Here is a 14,189-nt window from a genome sequence, read left to right on the forward strand (position 1 = left end):
CAATTTCAATACAGATCATTCTGTGGGGAGAAAGAGCCACATCCTGGCTCTCTCTATAGAGCTGATGCTTTCTGCCTTAAAAACTGCAAAACAGAAAAACAATTCCTCCCATTAGTTTCCCCGTGTTTCCATTTTTTGCATGCATGCAACAAATGAGTTCAGCATTTCTTGCAGCCTCGGCACGTTGACCTCCCAGCTGAGTAGGGGGAAGAACCTCAAGTATGCTCAGGAGGCGGCTGAAGCTCATGGCTCTGCTACCTGCGATCCTTCTCGCTTGAGCAGCACCCACCTCTCTGTCAGCATACCAGAGCCCTGAAGGAATGGCATGTTTGTAAACTAAACAGGAAGAGGAATAAGCCAGACACTTACATCACCTGACAGATGTGTTTCTCAAGCACGCAAGTTTATTTAAGGCTTTTTCATGGCGTGTGTTGACCCAAAGTCAATACATAAATGAATAAACAAATAAAGTGGGGGGGGGGGGGGGGGGGGAAGAAAGGAAGGAAGGAAGGAAAGAGGGAGGGAGAGAGAGAGAATTGGTATCATGCTCAACATGTTTTGCACCCTGTAAAAGGGAATTAAATGACTCAAGCTCCCCACCCCCCTCTCCCTTTATGTCTGGAAGTGAGCCCTTCTGAAATCCTATAGCTACTGGCAGCACAGCCACACATAATAACATGGTAGCAACACATAAAACTGTCAGTCTTCAATGGAAATGGATGGTTAGGCTGAGGGGGTAAACAGACTAAATCAATTTGAACATGCATGTTAAGGACTGTGAAAGGGCAGAGTTTAGTGCTGCTAGGCTGGAAAACATTTGTCTCTGTCTCGTTGTATTTCCCTGCCATTCAGCGGCATCCACCCACAGGCCTCTCACTTGGCTCCAGTCAGGCTCCATGGCTGATTAATGGCAGCTGGAGGTGTCCAGTAATTTCCTCACCTAATAATAAACTACAACCCAAAACAGGGGTTTCCCTCAGGCCCACATTTAACATAACTCTACTTACTACCAGGAGAAAGCCAATTACCATATGTCTGCTCACGTCTGTGAGATAATGCACATTTAAGTGGCTTTGAGAGGTTACTTAGCTGACTTTGGACATATCATCTTTGTCTATGGCAAAATAAACAAAGCTCAGATAACATCTGCATCACTTTTTCAAAGGAACTGTAAAATAGACAGAAAAAAAATGGGGGGGGGGGGGGGGGGGACATCCTCACAACTGGAAAATAGTCTCCTCTAAGAAATCTGAATAGCAACGTGACCTCAAAAACAGAGCGACTTTCTTTCTCTTATCCTAATCCCAAGGTCACCAACACACACAATTACAATTTCAGTGGCTGAGGCTTAAGCAATCAGTCTGGCTCACCACTTCCTACCCAAGGGTGCCCAATAAAGCATTTTATATGAAGACACATCCTCAACAAGAACTTTTCCAGATTTTGTTAGCAATTGAAGCAAAGCCTTGTTACTGAAGGAGTGGTATGGATTTGTGCCTTCAGTATTATGACTACAAAGACAATATTGTTTACATGGGTATCATACTAATTACATAGTATTACCTCTACATTAGTAACTATACTGATCTAATAACTAGTCATCAAATCATGAGACTTTTTTTAATTCCCTCCCTTTATTTTTTAATGTTACTTAAGTGTGTGACATTTTAACTTATATACAGTTCCTTGACTGAAGGAACAGAGATTTGGCTGACAAATGATATTGGTATTCAAAGCATGAGATAATCTATTAATCCATTAAATGACAAAAGTTTAACATGCAAAAATGCATGCAGGAATATTCCATTGTGCACCCAGCAGACCCCCCCTGTAGTCCAGGTGCCTTTGTGACAGTATTATGTATTTTCCAGTAACAGATTGCACAGTTTCTTTTCCCCAGGATGTGACTGCAAAGTCGACAAAACTAAGAAGCTGAAACTGTGTAATGTGTATACAGAAATGCAAGTAAATTCATGGGTGATCCATATTTATCTATACAGCACCATCTTAGACATAAACAAGAGTAATGCCACAGATTATTTCATCACAGATTTCAAACTCTCATACAGATATATGAAATAAATAATATAGAATATACAAAAAATATTGAACTAATATTCAGTTTATATTGTCTTGCATGTCTTGCAAAAAGAAGAAAGAAGCCTGAGTATCCCATTTTCTTGGTGCATGGACTATCACAAGCAATACACATGCCAACATTTTTGCAGCAGTTCTTCCTTTCTATAGGGACAGGATATACTTGGTGCCTAAAAGGAAGTAAATGGTGTTCCATATGGCTTGACATGTCCTTACAGTTCTTAATCTCTGTCAAAATTTGAAAATGAAAAAATGCATGTGTTTATGTGCATGAGTGTGCTTCTCCACAGGAACAAATCTAATTAACATGTGCACACTGAGGAAAGATTGTCAGACACAGACCACTGCTGGCAGTATCTGGTCACACAGGCAACTGTTGGCACTAGGGGATTAAAAGGTAATATAATGATTTCTTCAAAAGTATTACAACAGCTTGGGAGGAAACCGATTTTCCAGACATCTGTGCAAATGGATTTTCCATTCTCTTCAAAGGTCTTTTTCTATCCCTTCCCTATCTTCCCTCCCTGAGGCACAGATCATCAGAAGGAAATTTAAAACAATCCCGGAGACTGTTTTTATGTTATTCCCTATATAAAGGCATAATGCCATTTCTGCCATAGATGTCACTACACATAACCTTGCAATATATTAGAAACTGAGTAAAAAAACAACAGTGAACAAGGAAGCAAATGCAGATACAAAGGCAATACGTTAGGAATTGGTGTTTTCAATCATGTTAGAGCTAAGCCATTTCACAGAAGGTGCTAGTTCTAACGAGTAAGTTGCAAGCAAGGCCACCTTCAAGCAGCACTTTCTAAAGGGCTGGAAGGAGACAGGCTATTTTTTTCAAGAGCAAAACATCTCTTGTCTTTTTTCACTGTTGTTCTAAAAGCTGAGGCTCATGTGTAGAGTCTACATCTCCTCTCAAAGAGGAATACCTACATAAAATCTCCAATTACATTACTTTTCCCATCTCAAAAGCCTACATATATGGTAGGTCAAACCTACATGTTAGTGATTACAGGATCATAGTGGAAATTATGCTTTCCACAGCCACAGAATTAATTCTGTTTAAAACCACAAATGTATTAAATTCAAGGCCATGTGAAAGATCGTCTCCTTCAAAGATACACACCACACAGCTTATTTTCTAAGTATATCTTAATCTTCCTGACTGGTGAGGAGACTTTCTCTCACATTGGACAGCAGAAGGTAGGTACAGAGGCAGGTATAGCACATTTCCAAAGTTTGCCTCAGGAGTATAGCAATTTTGCTTACATTTGCCTCAAGAACAAGTAAGTACAACAGTTTAATATCACACAGTTAAGCAGCTTCCTAACACAAATTGCAATCACCCCACTACTAGAAGTTACAACAGGGACTCCTTTTACTAGAAAATGAGCTGTATAATTACCATAAACCATATAAGAATTGAATCTGATGAGCGTTCTGACATCATCAACAATATAGATTTATGGTGGCTTGCTATTAGCACTTACTGTATTATGTTTTGTATTAAGGAGCAATAAATATTTTTTCTCTGTATATTAATTATATATTTTACATATGTTTAAAATAAATGCTTTGCTTTCTCCACATGGGACAAGTATTAATATGCTCTGTGTTTTTCTTTCAGTATTATGTCAAACAAAACTGGATCAGTTCTGTAACTGGACACATCAGAAGCAAGCTCAGAGAGCACATGATGCTGCCCAAGTGAAGGCTATTCAGTGTTTTGCAGATGTTAGCTTTCACCTGCTTCTTCTGCGGTTGCCTGTCCCCGTTGCTCACAGTCAGACAAAGCACCCCAAAGTAGGCTGCTCCATGGCACATGGTACCGATTCAAAGAGGGGCAGTTGAGGGGACAAGAATCTCTCCACAACCAGCCATCTTCTGGCCCACCTCCTTCCCCTAGGCCAAGGGCAGGCTTCCAGTCCTCAAGGGCAGCAGAGATGGGAAAAAATTGAAGTAGACACATTCATTCTCCACCAAAAGGAAACCATTCATAAGCTTATTCCCTGCATTACATCTACAGAAGGAGGTGAGACCCCAATCCTAAGGTGTGGGTGACTGCATTTCAGGTCATGTAGTCTTAGATGAGTACACTGCCATATCTACAGCCAAGCTAGTTGTCTCAGATCCCCCTCCAGGGTCAACGAAGAGAGATGGGAGTTTTTACATACATGGTTCACTTGATCAGTTTTCAGCTTTAGCATCAACTACACTACAGAACCAGCCTGTCCTATAGCAGAAGTCCCCGTATTTCCCCATTTACTGTGAAAGGGGCTGAGTACAATAAGTTGAAAGATGTTAGAGATGTGCACCTGGTCATGTTACTCCTTTACCTTTTCAGCTAACCACGAGCAAACCTGGTGATCCCACTCCTTTCCTGGATCACCACTTCGACATTCAACAGCTTCTTTGACCATACCTGTGCTTTGCTTATGAAAAACAATTCTCTTCATTCCAGCTCATGGTTCTGTTTCACATTTTTGATGGCTGCCTTCAGCTGCCAAGGTGACCAATGAATCTGAGATATTAATGCAGTCTCTGAAAAATTATAAAGGCTCTCCTTTTATTTTATAGGTAATAAATCTTAAGTGAATGATTGGAGCACATTGGAGAAAAGATATCTTTTGTTGTAAAGATAAAAGAAGCCATTTGATTCTTTTTCTGTCCAGATATATACCAGTAAAACTATCCAGATAAAAAAGCTTCTATCTTACCAGAAAAATAAAAAAAGGGGGAAAAGACTAAAAGCAACTTTTACCCACAAAGCTTCCAGTGATTTTTTTTATTTAGTTTTACTGCTAGTAGTATTTATACGGCTAAAATAGTCCCAGATGCAAAACTCAGCAGTAGAAGTTTTGACCTGTTAATCTTGCATACACTGAGGCAGCTCTGTAACAGTTAAACTGCACCTAAAATTCGAGTCTGATTTACTTTTCTCTCCAACTTCACCTTTTCCTGATTTCATAAAATATCATGTACTTACAGAATTACTGATTTGTCAGATCACAGCTCCTATGTGACTGTGCTCAGCAAAAAATGCAGAGCAAGTAACCACCACCCCCATTTATTTTGGGGGACAAGAACATCCAGTCCTTTCTTAGACAACAGTGAGCTACTTTACATTATTAATCAGTGAAGCCAAAATTCAGCATGATCATATCTATAGCCTTTTTCATAGGCCACACAAGTCCTCCCTATAAACAAGAAAAAGTTTATGGGTAGAGTTATATTTTCTATTATACTAATTGCTATGTTGGGGGAAAAAAAAAATCTTCCAGGCACAAATGCCCTTTTTAAGATCTTGCGAGTTTTTTTCCCCAAATAAATCTGTACAACTAATAAAATCTGCTTCTCCCTTCGTATCTTTCCTCCCTGATATCCTTTAAACATCATATCTATAACAGCACTGAGCTCTCCTATATATTCTCTGACTCCCTCTCCTCTATCAAATGAAATATAAACGGCACATCTTGCAAAAAATGGTTGTAAAGCTACCTCTGCATCCACATTCAAATCCCTTCTAAAACAACTCTTTTGCCATGAGGACTGCTAAAAACATAGGCTGCTGATGTGCTGTGACAGCTGGTCTGCCTCTCCCTGTATTTAGATTGTTGGTTACAAAAGGCCTGCAGAAACTGGTTTCTCGTTATACGTTTATCTGGTTTTGCATCTAGTCCAACAGGCCTCTGGGTTCATGACCTAGGTTCCTAAGCAATATAATTAAACAAATAAATAATATTAATAAAGGTAGACTGCATGTTGCCTGGGCCATCTCTGTGTGGACTACATCTTGGGTTATTTGGATTTATTATTTTTTTTAAGGACAAAGAAAATCAGTTGGAATTAAAGACCTCTCTCTGTATCATAAAACTGAATGTTTCCAAAAGGAGGTGCTGGTATAACTGTAAAAGAAAATGGCACAAAAATATAATGAATTTACTTGGGGTTATTAACCTAACTTGTCATGCCATCCTTTCTTCAGAATCACACACACATAGACACTGTTCAAGAAAAGTTTTCTCTACTACACCTAGAGGAGAAAAGCACACGCACTGTTCTGGAGATTTTCCCTACAACAGAGCCCCTTACTTCAAACTCGATCTAATGCCCACCACTGTCAACCACAATTTTGTATCAGGTTTAATACACACGGGGTTCTTTGACAACTGTAATGGAATTATTGGGGAAGCGATGTTCATCGGCTTGGAAAAGACTCCCCAGTAAAAAGAACTGGGAAATGCTAAAATTTTGGTATTGAGTTGAATCTACCTCAAAGATGGACGCAAGCTCGCTTTTGTTAATTTTATGTACTGAGGCTCTGGTTTACAAGTCTGCCTTTGAACCCAAGGATCTTGCAAAGCCGGCCTGTGCTGGCAAGGGGCTGAGCTCTTTAATGACCTCCCCAGCTCCTTCAAACGCATCTTCTAAAGCCATAACACTACTCCTTCTGTGCCCAGATTACGTGTTCCCATACTAGGGAAGGGGCGAACAAAGTCCGAAAGAAAGAGGAAAGCTGCTCTCCTGTCAGAGCCGCGGCTTATCTCAGCAGCCCCCTATTTTTAACTCGATTGCAAACGATATCTGTGATCAAAGGGCCAGAACCCCTGGAGGAGCTTAGGCGAACAGCATGGTGGCCGCAATTCTTCCTGATGATTTGTAAGCAGGAAAGGACTTTTGACATGAAAGACAGCTTAAACAGCACAAGAATAGCAATAAACCAGCTGTAAAATGCTTAACATTGCCCTTGAACTAATGCAAATTGTTCCAAACAATTTTCTTTTATTTTTCATTCTTTTTTTTTTTCCTTTTTGCAGTCCCTGGATGCCCTGCTGGGACATTTAAACCGTCACATGCTCACCATACAAAAGCCTATATAAGTGGGGAAATACAGTGTACTAATGTGTTTAGAATAAGGGAACCAAACAAGGTCCACAATTCAGATCTGCTGCTTTCCTTTCTTTTGTTCGAGGAAGTGTTCATTAATGACTAGCTTGTTTTGGATACTGACTGAGCTTCCAGACAGAAATGTTGAAGGGTAATTTATTGGCTTAAAATACTCAATTAAGCAATTGAGGAGCTAGTTAACAAAGTAAGTAGAAACTGAATATTCTGAAAGTAAATTAGTTGGGTCACTGAATATTCTAGGTGTTTAGAAAATGACGGTATTTACATTCCGAACTTCAGCAATATTAAAGAAGAGCAGTAACAAATGCTAGAATATAGAAATAATATTTCAAGGGAGTGCTCTCTACCATAATTGCTCCCCACAGAAATTATACTACACAAGTCCTACAGAATCCTTTAAAATCACCTTTAAAAGCGTTCTTTTTTTTCCCCCTCCACGTGGATCCATGGTAGATTTTTCATTTCAAGCAATAACATATATCCTTATCACCAGTGATTAGTTATAATCTTTTTAAAAAATCCAATACAGAATAAAATATAACCATGTAGCTGTTAGAGACAGGAAGGACCAATGAGATCATTGGTTCATTTTCCCAAAATGTTGAGTACTGTCATAGCTCTGTAAGGCAGGTATATCAGCTTTTACAAAAACACCAGTAATTAGAAGTAGTTTGTTGTGTACATGTATTTAATACATTAAAATTCTCTGGTAGATCTGTTCTCTTGTTTCTATTTCTTCCTAACAATGATTGTAGCCTTAGAACAACACCTTTATTTTCCCTCAAAATCTTTTTCATTCCTAAGGTCTCTGTATGAAGGATTCACAGTAAGAAATGAAGAAACATAATGATAAAAGATATTGTATTTCAAAGAGTACTTAAGTATAGACTTAACTCAGATGGAAGAAAGTGGAGTTTAAACAGACATTTAAAGTCAAACTACGTCCAAATCTACAGTTCTGATTGGAGTCAGGGAGAGTAGGGCATGCCTAACTCTTTGCAAGGTTAGCAAAGGCTGTGGTGGCAAATGGGAAAGATAAGTTAGATTTTTTTTTTAAGATTTTATTTACTTTTAGTTACAGTTAAATTGGTTAGAAGACCTTAAATCTAAGTTTAAATTCAGAAAAAAAAAATTACATTCAAAATTTTTCAAAAAACATTCAAAAAATATATTCAAAAAATTTCAAAATCATAATTCAAATGAGCCCAGGGACACTGGCACGTCTATGGCCCCCGTATGTTATTATTCTATGTTATTCTTCATTTTCCCTAATTACCTTATTAATCAAATTAACTTCAGAAGAGTATGGTAAGAAACACCACTGTTTAACACTACAGGTGAGGAACAGAAAGAGAGAGCTGTGCATCCATGGTCATAAATTCATGAGGTTTGTGACCAGCCTAGGATGTGACCTCAGGAATCCGTGTTCTAGTATATCAAGCCATATCTCTTCTGATTTCATCCCCTGGGGATTTCCCTAACAATGACAGGATATGCAGTTGTGCTAAATCTGTGTTGATTGGGAACCTCTTCAGCTCTTATTTCTTGTGATGCTGTAACCACTCCCTTTCTATACTAAGCACTCAGGACTTGGACTAGTTTTAACTAGCATTGTTTGAGGTCCTGAATGTAACCATTAAGTAAAGTATCTAAAATGTTTTTGACTCTCAAATATGATGTCAGTGAATACAGCTGATTTACATTTTATGTTAAGACTCAGACTCAGTCATTTTTCTTTGATTCTAACGATCTTGTGCTCAGCAAAAAACCTTCTATTGTTCTATTTTATGTAAAATTTCAATAACTTAAGAAAAGCTGCAAACATTTTACTGACTTCCGTTGCTCTTACTTTGTTTCACTTTTTTTCCCCCATGGATACGTTATGAAATAACTATTAAATTTGCAAAGTTTTATAGCACCTTGCCCAACTAGCAAAGAAAAGTCACTGCCTAGCTTTGTCTCTGTTTTCCTTAAGACTAATTTTTTCAAGTGTTAGAGGTTAATAACACTTATTTCATCCATTGCTTGGATCTAATAAAAGCAGTGGGGCATAACATTCTGTAAAACCAGGCAATAGAGGAAATAACACTAATGTTAACCTCTAACATAAATGTAGTGGTAATTACCCTGGTCTACTTTTAAAATGAATGCCTTTTGTAGTCTCCCAAGTGGCATAGAAAAAAACTCCTCTCTCTCTATGTTCTAGTTTCCCAGATCAAGAGCAATCTATGTTATCCATTCCTGCTTTTCACATACCCTTTTTATGCCATACTTCACAGTAATAGACAAAGATGTCACACAAAAGATAGGCACACTGATACAGATATAAAAGGAACAAACAGTGATAGCTACCTTTAATGTATGTATTTAAAATGCAGAGGCAGCTTCCTGCCAAAAGGCATTTCCCCTACTTTTCTTCTGACTGAGATTTAAACAAATTGGAGTAGCATACACTAAAAGGCAAATGATATACTTCAAATTCATTCATAATGGCATAACTGAGAAGATTTCTTCTTGTGACTGCTTAGACATATACTATTATTTTATTCATTAAAAATAAAATAAAATTGTATTTTAAATAAACTTTTAAAAGCTGTCTTGTATAGCTTTTGGGATAATCCATCAAGTGCATGAATACTCTTTGTCACCTAAAAGACCCCGTTGATCCAAATGGGACAGCCCTAGTCTTTGTGTGCTGATAGTACATATTGAAAGTAGAATTTCACCTATACTCATACATTTTTTCTCAGGATTAACCTTAATTTCCGTGTGTCTTCATGCATGGTAGGAAAGACCATAACACTTAGAGGTCTAAGTCATTACATAATACCTTCTACCCTAAAATGGTCCTCACCTAATGGCATTAATTTTATAATAGATATATCAGAAACAACAAAAGGTTAGATGATGGTAATTTAAATGTTTCTAATTTAAATATTACACAAGAAGATAAACAAAATGGAAATTATTAAGTATTATTCTTACTCATTTTAGTGTATGTGTTGATATGGATCATAGGACATTTTACACTTCCATGTTACATCTCTTCAAAAGACTTTTCTATGTTTAGGAACTCAGCATGCTACTGCTGATAGATACCACAGGACTAAACTAGAACAACACATTCAGTTACAAATATACTATCATTCAAACAATGCCTAACCTCTGGTTTCAAGAGCACAAGATCCAGTCACTACTATAACTATTCCTATTATAATAATAATTTGGCAGTCTGCACCAAGGACCTCACAAACAGAGCAGAATGTCACTGGGCACATCTTTGTCATCTTTGCTCTCCTGTTGCTAGTCTTAGCATACATTCTGCTAAAGCAAAACAAAATTAAATCAAACTTGGAAAAAAAAAAAAAAAAGTGGAATTCCTATTCCCTCTGCTTAGACCTGCAAGCACAGAACTAGTCACGCATTTCAATTCTTTTCAGTGAAAATGTAGATAAGATTAGATCTCTAAGGTTTAGAAAATTTCAAGACAGAAAGAAAAACTTGTATTCTGTCCTGCTGTGTTACAGATGCACAGCATCTCTGGGAGATCAGACTATAAGGCAGAACACAGGAGGGAGGTTAATAGTAATTTGGTGGAGATTATTTTCAAGGTAACTGGTTATTTTGTTTCACCCTCACATTTTGCCAAGGAGCATCTAAGGAATGAAATGCACACATGCAACCAGATTAAGGACCATCTACTTTAAGGAATATCCAGCAAAACACACAGATTCAAATGAGTAAAAGGTGTATGGGTGTGTGTACATAGCTATGCACATGCATGGACACACCGATAAAGTTATATAGGCAGAATACCATAGAGATACTCTCACAGCTCATTTTCAGAGAGACGTTCTATGAAGAAAGAACAGACAAATACTTGGCTGCAATGATAGTGTTGTCGTTTTCTGGGGCTCACCTAGAACTCTGGACCACTGTTATAAAGAAATGCTCTCTTATCCCTCTCTCCGGCTTTGAACCATTAAATAATGCTACAATTCAGTTAAAGAAAAAGTGAAACGCTGTGACCACATATTGCAGTTCTCCAGAACAGTTACTGTACTGTACTTCACTTTCTCAGAATCCCTTACTACCTGTTAGGACCACCAAACTCAAGAGTCCTGAATCTGGTGCTAAGTATTTACTTGGTAGATACAACTTAATGACTGATGAAGACGATAAAGAGTGCTGCAGGAAGAAGACTTCCTGGGAATGTGCACCTTATTACTATAGGTATTAACTAGCAGAGTGGACAGAAAAAGTTGAGTGAAGGGTGATGGCAATTGTAAGCATATTGGCAAATATGCTCGAGTAAATTAAAGGAAAAACACAGAATGATGGGTGAAAACAAAACCAACACAGAGTAGTGAGTAACTTCTGCAGAAAGGCCAAAACTTGGAATGGAAAATGAGAATGAAAAAGATTTTGCGGCACATACCCAACTTCTCTGAGTAAGCTTAGATACACAGCATAAAGTCAAAATGGAGAAACCTGGGTACCCATCCACCCCCCACGAGCTACCTGGTACAGAGGGAGACTGAGACTGTTTGCTGTGCTGCCACACTAATAGTCTTCAGACGCATTACATTCACTGAATTCTTTTCTAATAAGGCAAGACAGCAGAGTTCTTTTCTCTTGACATTTATGAAGCCTACAAAGTGGAAACAATCAGTACTTTGTCAACACCTGACATTTAGCCTGACCTTTTTTTCATAATCATATTAGAAGGCTAGACTGGACCCGAGAACATTTGGAAACCAGCTGGATTTATAAACAATAAAGTATACTTAAATCCACTATACTGAACTGAGCCAGTTCAGCATGGATTCCTCAAACCTTAGTAGACATATTCACAAAATTGCAGCATTGTAAAGCACCTTTTTAAGGACATGGACCCAAGCTCCATGCACAAAATATAAGTACAAACAATCTTTTCATCACTGTCTTCACAGACTGACTTTGCTTCAGGAGGTACAATCATAAAGGGAGAGCACAGTCTTCTGAAAGCTTTGCCTAAAACCCCCAAGACGTTTTCTGGATGCTAACTCTCTCCCATGTAAGACATGGATATGACTGCACGACAGATAAAAATCATTTCTAGTGATTGATTATTATGTTATTCATTTATATATTTTACTTATTTCATAACTTCATTATATTTGCAGGTCTCCTGCAAAACATGCTCAAGTGGAAATATGTCCAACAGCTTCACTACATCCAGGAACTGATTACATCTTTTTGCAGAGAAACAACTCTTCACACCTTCATTACTCTGTTACAGGACATGTTTGGACACACCAATGCAGATATCATCCCTCCCTACATCACAGACTTTTCACTGTCTTCCAAAAGCAGAACTGTAGTCTGATTATCTCAGTCCTCTACATCATTACCATTTACTTTGCCAATAGCTATGTCTGTGGAATCTCATCTCTCCAGAACTTCCTTGTTAATTAGGGGACATTCTCCCGCGCCTTGTTAAAAAGGCATAACCTGAAAGGAAGGAAGAGATGTCCTGTACTGGAAACATGGGCTTCTCCCTAGCATAGGAAAAGCTATGCCCCAAAGAAGTATTTGAACAAAATAATCTTTCTAATGCCAGAGAAACAATATTATCGTAGTCCAGCAGCTATGAAAGAAGGTATTCTGCTGTACCTGCTGTGAATAAGGCCCCTGCTTTAATTATGTCTGAAGCTTGGTGGCAAATATCCGATCCCCAACCGAAGGAAAGAAAAGGAACCAGTATTTTTTTTCTCCATTCATTTGTTGGCTGATTATTCCAAGTCTTTGACACTTTGACCTTTTGTTCTTTATGAATGTGCCCTGGGTATACCTATAGGGTCAATTTAAACTGGCCAAGAGCAGTTAAATCTGGCTTTATACAGTGCTTTAAACACTCTCCACAATGCCCAGTGCCTCCCGCCCTCCCTCCCTTCTTCCTCTCCTCTCCTCCAGCACTGAAGGACAGACCCCAGTCCTAGCTGTTGGTGAGAGCCAAGGACTGGTGAGCATATTAAAGATGCAAAGTATTTCCTTTGTGACAAAACACGAGTACAAGCATCGCTAGCTGCTATGAGACTTACTGCATACATGACAGCAGTGCTGGCTAGTCACTGATCCCAGAGATGAACTTTGTTGATGATCACAATAATAAAAAGGACTTAGAGAGATACCAGTATGAAATTGTCGGCCTCTAAGGAAGCCCTCTGTCCAAATGCAATCTGCAGCCAGCTTTTGGGGACAGATGTCTTGTTAATGACTTCAGAAAGCACCACAGAGGGAATAAAAAGAAAGGAAAATTCAGGATAAGGTGCTTCAGAAAACGTTGTTTCAAAAGCCTAATTGCACTGAAAGGTTTAGCTCCTAAACATCAATTGTGCATTATATATTTGACATTGCTCAGACAATTCCAACTGCCCTAATTGAAGCTGAAAGGAGATACTCCGGCAAACTCTAGCTAAAGGATTGAAAGGCAGGAGTGTAGGAAAGCTTAGGAGAACAGTTTTGCTGCCAACATTAATGTTCTTCTGTGCATTAGATACACAGGGAGCCTTGGGAAACAACATTTCTAAACCAGCATCTGACTGGCATGCCCAGAATTAGGCCCGAAGAATAACCAGTTAATACTGCCCATGAAGCTGTGGTAAACAGAATCTATGTGGCAGGACTTCTCTTATACCTGTGTCCACAACAGAAAAATGCACCATGTTTCAGAACACACAAGCAGAAGTGCTGAACATGTACATAAGCCTTTTCAGGCCTATAAACCACTGTACTCACTCCTTTTCTGTTTCTATTCATGTTCCCTCCATTTTTTCTCATATTTTCTCCCATGTGTTACACTTTCCAGGTATTTCAGGCACCTTTAACGTCCACCACATCCAGTGCATTCAAAGGAGCCATATACTTCCACTAAATATTTCCACTCACAAATGTATTCAGAACAGAGTTGAGCAGTTGCAGCAACTCCCATGCTACTAATTCAATGCAATTTAGCTTTACTTTGTAAATAAACACCTATCCCCTACTCAGATAAGAGCCCTGCAAATAAGTAAATACATTAGTACATTAGGTTATGCACCAATACACTCCAAAAGCAACTGTTCAGTGGGAGGAACCCATTACCATCCCAGTTGATGAACCACAGATACAGTAACTGACGTAACCCAAATGAC

The sequence above is a fragment of the Cygnus olor genome, chromosome 4 (assembly GCF_009769625.2).
Source record: "Cygnus olor isolate bCygOlo1 chromosome 4, bCygOlo1.pri.v2, whole genome shotgun sequence".
Taxonomy (NCBI): Eukaryota; Metazoa; Chordata; class Aves; order Anseriformes; family Anatidae; genus Cygnus; species Cygnus olor.